General features: G+C 38.6%; 1 protein-coding gene across 4 annotated transcripts in view; it reads left to right on the top strand.

Moving 5' to 3' along the window:
- The first annotated feature begins 424 nt into the window (after positions 1–424).
- Positions 425–15,156, top strand: part of LOC26535090 (lachesin) — a 286,736-nt gene continuing 272,004 nt past the window's right edge. For 2 of the 4 annotated variants that reach the window (XM_039377314.1, XM_039377310.1), the window contains exon 1: positions 426–615. The gene's annotated coding sequence lies outside the window, so the exon portion shown is untranslated. Of the gene's footprint in view, positions 616–15,156 lie in introns of all 4 variants that reach the window. The other 2 variants (XM_039377312.1, XM_039377313.1) reach the window with 2 other exon arrangements.

Genomic DNA, 15,156 nt, shown 5'->3' with positions numbered 1-15,156 from the left:
TATCGATTTACAAAAAAACTTTTTGCTACGCCCACCCTAACGCCCACATACCGCCAAATACTGTCAGTGTTGAAGAGCCTCCTTCGCACTTCCACTAGCTGAGTAACGGGTATCAGATAGTCGGGGAACTCGACTATAGGGTTCTCTTTTGTTGCAATGAATTTCTATCTTACATGATTAAAGTTACTAAACCTATACAGATTCCACAACCACGTGGTGGTAACTATTATTGCTCTTATAAACCAATATCATCACTGTATGCTGGCTTCAACCCCTATCAGTGAAATAAACCAATGGAAGATTTTCATACACTCTCCCAAGCTGTCGAGGCGGCGCATCAGAGTATCGTGTTTACAAATTGCAGTGCACGAGGACCACCCTTTTTAAGATTTTCAACGACGACTTACAGTATCTGTGTAACATCGTTTTAGTCGCAATCTAAGCTTTAAGCGCGACGGTCGAATAAAATAAGGGAGATAAATAAACGGAATCACAGTCACCCCTGTAAAATTACCGCAAGCTGACATCGTATTAATTTGTTTTGGATAAAACCATTATAAATAAACGCAAATGTATAAAGTTACGATTCACGGTTAATGCAAATATCTTAACGCGGTTAGTTTTTTTAAATAAATTTAAATCAATAAATTGTAATCGTATATTAATATCTAACTTATGCTATTCTAAATACTATTTTTTACCTTTATTATGCAAAGCGGGTTTCACATTTATTTAAGACTTGTTTTTTTTATTTTAGTATTCTTCCCCCAAAAATGGGTCAAAACAGATGTACCGTACTTAAACTTCCGGTTCCTTTCCTATAAATTTCTGCTTCAGATTTCGCAATAGATGCTAAATTATATAGGGAGAAACAGCAGCATTTAAAAAAATTATGGTTTTAAACAATAACTATTGTATTGAACAATTTAATATTAAAATACTTGCAATATTTGAATAATATCTTTTATAATTTTGCATTGAATAAAAGTTAAGATCGGAAATATTGTAAAAGTAAAAATTTTAAATTACTGGTTGATCCTGTAGGGAGAAATCCATAATAAATGTTTGCCAATGTATAAGTCCGATTTTAAATATATTTTTAAAGCACCTATTGAAAATTAACAATGTCTGCAATTAAAAGATTTTTGATGTTCTAAATGGCTACACTTTTCCGCCAACTATATGCTACATGTCATTTTTATGTTGTCTAAATACCGCAAATTAAAAAGAAGAGAGAGCGTTTTAGTCGAGTTCCTCGACTATCAGATACCTGTTACCCAGCTGAGAGTGCGAAAGAAATTTAAATATATTTTTGGGTAAATCGGTAGAAATTTACAAATAAATTATAAAATAAAAAAAAAAGCGTTATAAATTTTTAAAATGTCGGCGTGACACGATGCCGATGACTGCGGTTCGTGGGCGTTATATCGGGGCTTTAAGTAGGTGCGGCAACCATCTTGCACTGCGCAAAAATTACTAGAATCTGCTTGCCTAATCTTGATTCTGAGTTTTTTATAGTTCCCAAAACCACAGGGTTTATATGGACGTGCGAACATGCCCATATTGACACGGCTAGTAATCCTGATCAATAATATAAATACTTTTCAGCGTGGATAACATTTACGTCTACTTGTTACACTTTTTTCAACTAATCTTGTATTTATAGTATAAATTATAGTATACATTTTATAACCCATAGCTTGTATGCCCTTTTACTTTACGAGTAACGGGTATTACTATGTAAAACAAATAAAACGTTATTCCTTTTTGGGTAAATTATAGAAACGGTATAGATATTTTATACATTTATTTAAATGTAACAGTTTGATAAAAATTCACTTTTAAATCGACCAATAAATTTAAGAAGAGCATAACTAACCGCTATTCAGGATCAAAAAACCATATAAATTATGCAAAACAGCTTTCTTTTAAAACTTCAGTTTTACCGCCGGGAATAGGTATTAAGAAAAACAATAGACTATTTTTTTGAAAGCCAAGAACATTACATAATAAATAAATAATGTTTGTAACTAAACGCTATTTAAGGGTCATAAAACTTATTGAATTAGGCAAGTCGATATAAAAACCCACCCTGCTTAGCGGGAAAACCATAAAAAAAACAAGAGAGAACGCTATAGTCGAGTTCCCCGACTATCTGATACCCGTTACTCAGCTAGTGGAAGGGAGAAGGAGAGTCTTAAACACAGTTTTTGGCGGTTTGTAGGCGTTATAGTGGGCGTGGCAGAAAGTTTTTTTGCAAATCGATAGAAATTTACAAGACTAATACAAAAATGAAAAAATATCAAAACATTTTTCAAAAGTGTGGGAGTAGCAGCTTTGGACGGTTTGTGAGCGTTAGAGTGGGCGTGGCAACATGAATCGACAAACTTGCGCTGCGTCTATGTCTCTGGAGTCTGTATGCTTAATCTCAACTTTTTAGCTTTTGTAGTTCCTGAGATCACAGCGTTCATACGGACGGACAGACAGACGGACAGACGGACAGACGAACAGACGGACATGGTCATATCGACTCGGCTATTGGTCCTGATCAAGAATATATATACTTTATATGGTCGGAAACCCTTCCTTCTGCCTGTTACATACTTTTCAACGAATCTAGTATACCCTTTTACTCTACGAGTAACGGGTATAATAAGACAAATAAAATCAAAAAAATTTGAATAGTGTTCGCATGCAGAGACGCACTCAGCTTTGTAAATAGCCTGTGTTTTTAATTGGGCGAAAAATTTAATTAAGAGTTTTTAGCAGTTTCAGAAACTGTTTTAATACTGTCTGCATGGTTGCCAAATAAAGCTGTAAAACATTTGATCATCAAAAATATTTTTTTTTGATTTTGCAGAATGTTTAAAATGATTGCGAAAAAATAAATGTAAGCAATGTGACACCATCGTTTACTCTGGGTCCAAAAATTAGGTTTGAACAATATGACACCAACTAACGAAGCTAAATATAACTGCCATAAACAAATTAGCTATTTGTGTGGAAACTGGATTTGGAAACTGAAGGGATCTACGAAGCACCCGTAATAGTTTTTAGGGCCAGATCGCTTCCTTCTAGCCATTATATACGTTTCAACGATTTTATTATATACTTATTCAAGGTTACTAGTAGGTTAGGTTAGGTAAGGTTTTACCGGCCGTCGGTTATCCGACGCACTTAGACCATTAGAGGTCCATTGTGATACCGTGTGTGTTTTCCCCTTTTACCCGTCGAGGTTCGTGTGAAGTAAGCAGTTTCCCCAGCCAGAGGCGCTGGTGAAGTACTAGTAAGTAACTTGTGATAATCTCTGCTTCAGCTCCCAAATGATCTTTTATAATTTATTTGTGACAAAAAAAGGGAAGAATATTTATTTATGAAAATCGATCGTGCCATCGTTATTATACCCGTTAAAGGGTATACTAGATTCGTTGAAAAGTATGTAACAGAAAGTAGTATGTAACAGTAAAAGTATGTAACAGGAAGCGTTTCCGACCATATAAAGTATATATATTCTTGATCAGGATCAATAGCCGAGTCGATCTGGCCATGTCCGTCTGTCCGTCCGTCTGTCCGTCCATCTGTCTGTCCGTCTGTCTGTCCGTATGAACTTCGAGATCTCAGGAACTACAGAAGCTAGAAAGTTGAGATTAAGCATACAGACTCCAGAGACATAGAAGGAGCGCAGGTTTTCGATTCATGTTGCCACGCAAACTCTAACGCCCACAAACCGCCTAAAACTGCCACGCCCAAACTTTTGAAAAATAATTTGATATTTTTTAATTTTTGTATTGGTCTTGTAAATTTGCCGAAAACCTTTTTGGCCACGCCTACTCTGACGCCCACAAACCGCCGAAAGCTACCACGCCCCCACTTTTGAAAAATGTTTTAAAATTTTTTTATTTTTGTATTAGTCTTGTAAATTTCTATCGATTTGCCAAAAAACTTTTTGCCACGCCCACAAACCGCCAAAAACTGTCAGTGTTGAAGACTCTCCTTCGCACTTCCACTAGCTGAGTACGGGTATCAGATAGTCGGGGAACTCGACTATAGCGTTCTCTCTTGTTTTTTCAATAAAGTATGATGTTTCTCGTTTCAAAAGATTTATGTTTATCTTTCCCTAACAATTTTTGGCTTGACCCTTCGGATATTTGGCTTGATAAATTACTATGTGCTGCATTCTGTTACCCTCTCTGTGTACCAGCTCATAATAATAATTTTGCAGTTATAGCGCCCCTCTGACAATAAGCTGATTTTAGTCAACTTTGTTAATTAAAGCGAATTACAATCAGTTATTATCCTAAAAAGTTTCTAAGCAGTGCGTGAAAAATAGCCATAGTTTCAATCTGAAAACTATGGTACTTCGATTCCGACTTCGTTGTAAAACTGGTGCCTGTACTAATTGGTCTTTAAGCTGTTACCTTAAAGCGAAATTTTTTCTCCTATTTTATAACGGTTTTTCAAGTATAGAAAAATCTTTAATCGGCGAACATAATTCAAGAAAACTTTGAACTGACTGTGATTTGTAAGGGACCCGAAATGATGAGAAACTCGAATGGACCTAACGGGGTTACAAGGGAAGTGTACTTAACTGATTCCTTGCTGACAAACACATAAAAATAACCGATTTTTAAGACAAGTTGTGTATCCAATCTATTTAAAAGATGATCAATGAGTGGAATAGAATAGTTGTCCTTAATTAAAATCTTGTGAAGTTTCATAAAGTTTATGCATAATCTTACTTCTCCTGTTTTTTCTTAACTCATATGTACATAGTATAATGAATCATATTCAGATTTACTAGGTTTTATAATTTCCTTTCTTAACTGCTGCAGCTTTTCCAACTAAAACAACTAAACGGTTTTGACGTTTTCAATCTTAATTTTATTTCGTATTTAGTAGCTGGTTCCTTTGGTTTTACCGCTCTAATATAAATGCATTCAATGATTTGCTTGAGTTCACGATATAAGCTTGTCGTCTACATAGTTAATGTTATACATCTCCCTGATAGTCAATTCAGTTTCATCTAATCCTTGGTCAACTGTTTCCTTGCTAACGTTGGCTTTACTGGCTGTTTCCTTTTTAAGTTATTCTTAACCTTCTAGCTTTTATAGCTCCTGAAATCTCGGGGTTCATACGGACAGACGGACGAACGGACGAACATGACCAGATCGACTCGGCTATTGATCCTAATCAAGAATATATATACTTTATACTTTCCAGCTGAGGTAGAAAAAAACCCACGCCAATTCCGACGAGCATAGCGCAGAGCATCACTAGTAGAGGTCGACATGCAGCATGCCAAGTGGCACCCCGAAATCCTTTTAGGGCGAAGTTGAACGCTACATGATACTATCATAAAAAAGAAATTCCTCCCATATATATCCAAAAGCCCCGCGGAGTTTCCTTATGAATATCATACGAAATATTAATTTCAGTTTTTATATAGAAAAAAGATTCCTTATGCAACGAAAAGCGGTGACCGCCTATGGAGTAATCGATTGAAAATCAGTTGAATCTCCTAGAAGAAAGGTTTACAGAACTAAAAACACATGTAGAAAATGGAAGAAGAAATATACATTTGCTTAGCGCGTTAGTAAGATATTGGAGGTATAGATTTACTTTCCTGGTATCGTACAGAAGTTCGGTATATCACGGACTACCTAACCAAGGGAAAAGACTCTGTTATGCCTATACTTGCGCGAGCTGAATAAGGTTAGCGTAAAGGACGCTTACCCATTGCCTCACGTGGACTCTCGAAGAGAAATCTCGCCAATGCACAGCTTTCACCATATCGAATCGACCCTTATACCAGTATAAGGAAATGCCGTTTGGTCTATGCAATGCGGATCTTACCTTCTGCAGAATAATGAACCAGGTCATACCGCTGAAATTGAAAACAAGCGTATTCGTCTATCTAGACGAGATTCTGCGTCTCTAAGATGTTTTTGAATCACATATGAAACTGATCGAGTAAGCGGCGAGATATTTTCGTAAGGCTTATTTGACAATTTTGGGTTTATCCAAATTATTTATTACCGATCCAGACAAGATCTTAGCGGTTAAGGACTTTTTAATCCCTATTACTGCCGAGCAACTCGGGAGATTTTTGTGTCTTGCCGGATTGTATAGGCGTTTTTGTTGAGAATTATGCCTCCGTCGCCGCAAATACGTTTCTTTGAATAGAACGCAGAAGCAGATCGAGCATTTATACACCCGTCATGCGCACGCATGACTTCTCGAAACCGTTTATTCTCCTTTGTGATGCCAATCTGCAAACAGATGACGAAGAAACCTAGCTTCCCATAGCATATAAGTGTTTAAAACTTTCGAAAGCGCAGCGTAACTATTCGGTAACCGAATAGAAATAAACAAGTTTAGAGCATACGTTGAAGGTCAATAGTTTGCAGTAGTAATCGATCACGCTTCGTTGCACTGGCTGATGAAAAAGAAAACTTTGTCAGGAATACAGTCGAATGACTGTAATTTCATGGACCATCTTGCAAGTCTTCCCGAAAGATCTTTTTGTCTCATTGGCCACTGCAAGTCGGTCACAACTAAAAAGTTTTGTCCTTCTATGTACGGACGAAATTTGTTAATACCCTTGATAACAGCAAGACATTCTAACTCACTAACGGTGTAATTTCGCTGAGCCTTTGATAACTTTTCCGACATGTATGCGATGGGTAGTCCTACACCATCTCGATCTTGTGCCAAGACGCAACCAATAGCATAGGTGCTTGCATCGCATAGTAAGATACATTGCTTCGTAAAATCCGGAGTTATCAAAATTGGCGCTGCGGTTAGGCAGGCTTTCAAGAGGTTAAAGGCTTTTTCCGCATCGTCAGTCCAAACTAATGCTTTCTTGGATTGGAAAATCGCCGATACCAACCTGACAAACCTAAAAACCTACGGAGCTGCTTTACCGAGATAGGAATAGGGAATTCATTAATCGCATTTATTTTCCCAGGACACGTAAGAATTTCGCCCTCTCGAATAATAAATCTTTATTTTATTCGCGCATACAAAACAACGAAATTTCATGAAGAGTGAAAAAATGTGACTCAAAATCTTCTGAAAGCACAAGAAGATCATCTAAGTACACAAAAACTCGAGTTTTTAAATGTGCAGGAATGACTTGATCCATTAGTCCACAAAGTGTTTGAGGAGCATTGCCAAGACCGAAAGGCATTGTTTTGTATTGATAGAGAGGTCTGTTTGGAACGGTAAAAGCCGTATATTGCCGTGATTTTTCGTCTAGGGGTATCTGCCAAAACGCATGATTCATGTCTAATCCAGTGATGTATTTAGCCGGAGGCTTACCTCAATATGAGGTAACGGATATGTATCCTTCGTGGTAACCTTATTGACTTCTCGCGAATCTAAACAAAGCCTGTTCTTTTTTTTCCCTCCCGCACAACTTAAAGTGGCCCCGGAATCTAGAAAGGCTGTATATTTGTTTCCTTCGATACAAGCTGCGGTGTAAAGTCTATCATCTGACCTTGACAAAATTGCTGATATAGGTTTACTTCGGTCGGATCGTATAGCTTTCCAGTGATTTCTTAATCGTTTGCGATCTTTTAGGACTGGGACTCATGTTCGATATTATGGTTTCGCCGAACAATTTATTCCTAAGTTTATAATAGATTTCTAGCCTAATATGAAAAGGGATGGTGGAATGGCGTGGTTTTGAACATTCTAAAGACTCTCCTTTTGTACTCTCTACATCTCGGACACCGAGGCTTGCGAACCTCCTTAGCGCCACATACAAATCGAAAGATAGCAAGTGGTTCTAAGCAATCGTCAAATCTATGTCCAGTTTTCTGGCAATTCCAACAAAAGATTACATGGCTCGTGCTGAATGGCTAGGATTTCTTGGTCAGAGGGATTTGCATCTGTTCGGTTTTGACCTTCGTAGGAGTCCGTTAGCTTCTTATCTCGTTGTAAAATTGTACATTTTTACGGACTTCAACGCGTAATTCTGATCTATTTTGAATTCGTAAATGAAGTAATTCATTATGCAAACTTGGTTTACCGTTTCCACTAATTGACCTTCGGACATGCCTTGATGAAGCCTATAAGCTAGATCTTCGATCGCACGCGGATAATCATTAAACGCTTCATTTTCACCTTGTCGTCTTTTCCTCATCGTTTCCCAAATATCAAGATCAGTCTCCGCTTCCTCAAAACGTTTATTAAATTCCACACAAAATATTTCCCAAGTGAAATTGGTATAATAACGATGGAATTTCCAAAGCCAATCACTTGCTTTATTAGCGAATAATAGATACAAGTGATCACAGAGAAGCTGATAATCGTTGTTTAAGTTCTGTTAAGTCAAAGATCGGATTCTATAAATAAAATCTTCCATTCTCATACAATTCCTAGATCCATCAAACTTTATTCTCCAATTTTGAATAATACTTGCAGCTTTTTCTGGGGATATATGAGCATTTGTTCTAACTCGGCGACTACTGGTACTAGAGTGGTTACCTGAGACGGAAACTGGCATACTGTTTCTAGAATCGCGATATCCTAACGAAATTGTCGCAGGTATCTCTAACATTCTGTTTCTGTCTCGATTCCTTAGCGATAAATTACTACTGTGGAGATTCAGAGCAGATAGCTGTTTACTAATAGCTTCCTCTATGTTGGTGTGGTTGGTCATATTAGCCGGCTGTACGCTTAAAGCTTGTTGTATGTACCTCGCAATTTCAATCTTCTTCAACTTATGCTGGCACGGAGCGCTAGCAGTTCATTCATTCATTCATTCATTCAGCAAAATGACTTCGTTGCAAATAGCACAAAAAAGATCAACTTGTTGAAGAATGGCCTCGATGTTTTCATTAATATAATTTTTTATATTTATCCTAACGTTATGCAAAACAACTGAAATTAATTTGATAATTTCTTAATGTCCGTCTTTCCTCATGTAAGGATTCAATAAATCTAGCAAATTCTCCTCTCTATCTATCAGTTTAATTAAAGTGTGAAATTGGTTTGCGAAACTACTCAAATTACTGGACAATGTCTAAAGCTTCTCTAGAACATTGTATTTCCTAAGCACTTAGAGATGGTTTCTTGAAAACTTCCTTTAAGGAATTCTCCGATATGTATTGATTGTTGGCCAGCCTAAATCTATTAGGGTCGATCAATCCGAGCTCCGAACTGCAATCGCTAAATTCACTAATTGAAATAGCTAGTCCGCCGTCAACAATGTTTTAAAATTCTTTATCGAATGTGGTTATGACCTGCTAAGATGTATTTGATTTATAAGAGCTTAAATGGGACGAAAGATATCCTTTTGCTCGGGCCCCACGCTGGGCGGCAGATTGTGTAGTGTACAGAACAGGACGGCTTAGCCTTGGTAGCCTGAAACGGCTAGAGACTATGGCCGTTGCCCAAAGATGTTTCTTTTATAAAAAGCTAGGTTCGACAGTGCACATTCTTGCTGTGCTCGGGTCCAGCTCGTCGGATTGGTCGGGGTCCTTTCTCCCCTAGCTATCTTTCCTTCTAACACAAGTCAATTAATGCGCGAGATAAACCAAAACTTAATCAGTTTCTACAAGGGATATGTTATATAAAAAAGAATTGATTCCGAGCCGCCACGCGTACTATAACCAAATAAAATGGAAACTCCGCTAGATTATGGGATCACAGGTGCTAAGTGTCCCGTTTCTCTACCCACCGAACCTTGACAACTTCTATAATTTGATTGTTGTCCCAAAACAAAAATATCTTCACATTCTTAATTCACTTTAGTAAAACTTAGCACGAGTACTCGACGGACGAAAGTAAATAAGTTTAAGCCAACATGTTTATAAACATTAAGTTACAAATAAGTTTCATTTTAATTCCAGTCATGCACAAAAGGCAAAACAAACACGTATGTTTACATTAAACATTAATTTAAATATCGGTTATTAATTCTTGTGATCAGCAAAATATTTAACGGGGCTCATGGTGATATCCTTTCTCACATTATTATTTATATATATATTATTATGATGATTGGCTTTCGCTTATAAATACTCACAGTAATTAGACTCTCACCGATGTATCATTGATCCCAAGATGACTATAATGTAGTTGCTGTGTACTTTAGGAAGTAGTCAGATATACATATATAATTAAAGAGAGAAAGATATATTCAAATGATTCCCATCTTCATATTGCTCAGTCTTAAACTACTTTTCTTTAATTAATTTATCCGGTAGTTCATAGCTTAAAAAGAAAAATTGAAATGCAAAAACAAGAACAAGATTTTAAATTACTCTTTAGCTTAAACGATTATTTGTATCATTATACCCGTTACTCGTAGAGTAAAAGGGTATACTAGATTCGTTGAAAAGTATGTAACAGGCAGAAGGAAGCATTTTTGACCATATAAAGTAAATATATTTTTGATCAGGATCAATAGCCGAGTCGATTTGTCCGTCTGTCCGTCCGTCTGTCTGTCCGTCTGTCTGTCCGTCCGTATGAACGCTGAGATTTCAGGAACTACTAAAGCTGGAAGGTTGAGATGAAGCACACAGACTCCAGAGACATAGACGCAGCGCAAGTTTGTCGATTCATGTTGACACGCCCACTCTTACGCCCACAAACCGCCCAAAGCTGCCATGCCCACACTTTTGAAAAATGTTTTGATATTTTTTCATTTTTGTATTAGTCCTGTAAATTTCTATCTATTTGCCAACAATTTTTTGGCCACCCCCACTCTAACGCCCACAAACCGCCAAAAACTGTCAGCGTTGAAGACTCTCCTTCGCTCTTCCACTAGCTGAGTAACGAGTATCAGATAGTCGGGGAACTCGACTATAGCGTTCTCTCTTGTTTTTATATTACATTTTTATAAGAACAAAGAAGACTTTTATATCATATTTTCGGCGGAATGAAAAAGAGCGGCCGCAGCAGGTGCAATTTTAATTATTTATAGCTAAAAGGCTGGATTAGTACGAAGCCGGGAATCAAAACAAATGACGAAAACTCTATTGCAGCTTCTAGACAGGTGCAATGAATTGGGTTTGGTTTTGGTTACGTCACAGGTGCTTGCCGATTACAGATGGGGTTATGGAAATGTAACCGATCTTCTTCTGAGGGTCTAAGCACTCCTAACTCTTCCGTCTTGATTTCCAGATTTAAATGTGGAAAACGTAGGTCCAGAGCTGCTGTCTCGGCCTCCGAGTGCAGTCTTGCTTATGTAATCCAAAGTCCAAGGGTCGGCACCGCCTTTGCTCAGTGAGCGAGGTGCTTGCGGCTACAGCCAAGTTGGAAACGCTTGCAGATAACGCGTAAAAGGTCTATGGCTCAAACCAAGGCTGAATGCCTCCTGCGCTGAAAACTAACACTTATTCACTTTAATTCACTCCACTTTCTTGATGGTTGTGATATTTGTGTGTATTTATATAATAGTTTAGTTTATAATAGTTTATTTATATGAAATAGTTGATAGCTGATTAGCTAATATAAATTTGCAAATTAACAATTAACACTACAGTTGAGCTGCTTGTGGCACGAAGAAGTACGGACTATAAGTCTTGATCGCTCGCTGAATAAAAGTCGAATGACTTGCACGTGAAGAGTTCGTATGGCCGAAACTCCCAAAATTGGTTTTCGCTTAAAGCTTTGCCATAGCGGTGAAATCGGGTGAGCTTCCCGTGTTCTTTCATTACCCCAATTATAGCAAGTGCATCAGCGAGTGACCGTGCTAATTGTACCTAACAATAAATGCCTTTACATTTATCCAAAAAGTTGGACACTACATATCCTAGGTCTAAGGAGGGAAACATCCGCTTAATAATCATAGTAGATCGATCACCTTTCAAAGTTCAATCTGTTGCAGCCATTAAAGAAATTTACGTCTCTCAAAATCTTAGATTTCCTAGTGAAGCACGCATTTTATACCTTTAACGTTCCCGAGGCGATCTCAACAGACAACGGTTCGCAGCTAAGTCGGCTCAGTTTAAACCTTTCAGACACGTTACGGCGTTTCCCATATCTGTACAGCGATCTACCCTCCTCAAGCTAACGCGAGCGAACGGCTAAATAGGACCGTCATGGCAGCAGTGCGAGCATATGTACGGCAAGATCATACGAATTGGGATCAAAATTTAAGGCAAACTTTCACCGTAACACCAGTTTTTCATCTTATTATCTTAGCTTTGGTCACATTATGTTTTTGAACGGAAGAGATTACGAACTACCTTGCAAGCTCGACACCCTGACAGAAGATGTGGCCTTAAAATATCCAGATATTTTACAGTTAGATCGACAGGACGGTAAGGCCAAGATAGCCACAACGCTCGAGACCAACCGAAGTCGAAGCGTACAGCTGAATGTAGGTAACACGGCATTTGCCCGAAACTTTGCTTAGAGCAATGCAGTCAAGAATTTCAGTAGTAAACTTAAGCCCTTATTCGTTAAGTTGACGGTTATTAAGAAAGTTAGCCCAGCATAGTATGATTTAGCAATTGAGAAAAATAAGACAATAAGTAAGGGGAAGATCGGCGAATTTCAGTTAACCTCTTCTTGAGATACGACTTGAGGCCTAACAAACGCAACGAACATCAACACGTCAACCCCACGTCTGGTTCGGACTGGTGGCGTCGGTATCGTGCCTGTTTGGATCGCACGGACACACCTAGGCGATCGCCTGGTCAAGATCAAGCTCGCTGTCTCCTACAGAGTTCACCGGGTCTACACCACAATCCCTGCCGCTTACCCTGTGCCCTCCTTAGTTTGGCTTCACCTGTTGGATGCCTTCGTCGTACTGGACCTCAGCTAGCTGCGTCTCAATTCGGAGACTTTCTCGTCCCGAACGTCTTGACGTAGCGATCTTGCTCCTTGTTGACTACCACGGCTTTAGCTCCCCTGCTGACTTCGTTCTAACGTTGTTGACTTGTACACTTGTTCTCCTCAACTGTCTGTCCCGCTTCCAGCGTTCGGCCTGTTTATATAGGCCTCCTCTAACAGTTCATCGATTTGGTCTCCAGTCTCCGGATCCAGGATTTTACCGTTGGGCCGGTCCAAAGTTCGACTTGTCCCGTTACTTGCCTTTGAACCTGCTGAGTCTCCAAACTGTCTTTTCAATATGTCCGGCGTCTCCACCCACTCTATCTCCATTTCCAGAGTTTTCAAACTCTCTTCAATCAGAGTCTCCAAACTCTCTTTCTCCAGCCCAGAGTCTCCAAACTCTCTCTCTCTCCGGGCTTCGCACTGCCGTTACTACGCGTTGCCTTGTTGCGTAACTGGAAACGGCAGGCCCTCCTTATGCGATATGCCGAAACAACAACATGTCTAAAGTTAGATAGAACTTAATTATCGTCAAACAAGGGATAGCTACTTTAAAACGTACACCTGCTACCAAGGAAGGATGGGTATAGAATAGGGGGGCGCATAACATTCCTCTCGTTATGAAAGTAGCGACTACCGAACTTTTTTTCCGGAATACTCTTTGTGTGAAAAGCACAAAGGCGAATCCAGCAACAAATAAATAAAAAACACTAAAAAAACACACAAAAAAACTCTATAGTCGAGTTCCCCGACCATCTGATACCCGTTACTCAGCTAGCGGAAGTGCGAAGGAGAGTCTTCAACACTTACAGTTTTTGGTGGTTTGTGGGCGTTAGAATGGTCGTGGCAAAAAGTTTTTTGGCAAATCGAAAGAAATTTACAAGACTAATACAAAAATGAAAAAATTTCAAAACATTTTTCAAAAGTGTGGGCGTGGCAGCTTTGGGCGGCTTGTGAGCGTTAGAGTGGGCGTGACAAAAAGTTTTTTTTTTGCAAATCGATAGAAATTAACAAGAACAATAAAAAAATTAAAAAATATCAAAACATTTTTCAAAAGTGTCGGCGTGGCAGCTTTAAGCGGTTTGTGGGCGTTAGAGTGGGCGTGGCAAAAAGTTTTTTGGCAAATCGATAGAAATTTACAAGACCAATACAAATGATGCGCCAGAAGATAATGTAAATTCTGATGCAATAACGATTTAAAAAGACAATGGCCTTGAGAACAAATATGTAATGGCGTTCAGGGTAAAGCTCATTACTAACCATAGTTCGTAGCACTTAATTTTATTAAAATTGAAATTGTACACTCAAGGAAAAATTACCGTTTTTTGTTATGAAATCAAGATTGAACCGCATCAAAAGTACGGTAAACCCGAACAAAAATAATTGGATACCGAAATCATGAATTTGAGAACGAATGTTCTGGATCCTAGTACTAACTTTTGATGGGATTAAGGACGAAAAAGTAGTAATATAAGAGCAATAAATGCACTGCTTTAAGTATGGGAAATACTTAAATTAAATATTAAAACAAGAGAGAACGCTATAGTTGAGTTCCCCGACTATCTGATACCCGTTACTCAGCTAGTGGAAAAAGAAGCGTCTTCAACACTGACAGTTTTTGGCGGTTTGTGGACGAGGCAAAAAGTTTTTTGGCAAATCGATAGAAATTTACAAGACAAAAACAAAAATGAAACAATATCAACACATTTTTCAAAAGTGAAGGCGTGGCAGTTTTGGGGCGGTTTGTGGGCGTTAGAGTGGGCGTCTGTCCCAGACGACAAGAAGTCTTAATTTGCTGCTACATATCTCCACAACTTGATATTATCTACGCTTGTTGAGGTATAATTTGGAACTTTAAACTCGACAGCCTTCTTGACGTCATAGCGACCACAGCGTTTCACTTTTACCACCTCGTAAGGACCAAGAAAAGTATTAGTCAGTTTCCTACCAGCGACGAGCTGCGTCTGCCTAATGGCAACCAAGATCCCCTTCCTTATAAGTGACCTCATTCTTTCTCTTTTTGTCAAAATGGTGTTTGTAGACATCTTGGCCTTTTTATACCCGTTACTCGTAGAGTAAAAGGGTATACTAGATTCGTTGAAAAGTATGTAACAGGCAGAAGGAAGGGTTTCCGACCATATAAAGTATATATATTCTTGATCAGGACCAATAGCCGAGTCGATATGACCATGTCCGTCTGTCCGTCTGTCCGTCTGTCTGTCCGTCCGTATGAACGCTGTGATCTCAGGAACTACAAAAGCTACAAAGTTAAGCATACAGACTCCAGAGACATAGACGCAGCGCAAGTTTGTCGATTCATGTTGCCACGCCCACTCTAACGCCCACAAACCGCCTAAAACTGCCACG

Source organism: Drosophila yakuba, unplaced genomic scaffold (genome assembly GCF_016746365.2).
Source record: "Drosophila yakuba strain Tai18E2 unplaced genomic scaffold, Prin_Dyak_Tai18E2_2.1 Segkk2_quiver_pilon_scaf, whole genome shotgun sequence".
NCBI classification, from domain to species: Eukaryota; Metazoa; Arthropoda; class Insecta; order Diptera; family Drosophilidae; genus Drosophila; species Drosophila yakuba.
Note: the sequence above shows the minus strand (reverse complement) of the source record. Positions and strands in the feature narration are given on the sequence as shown.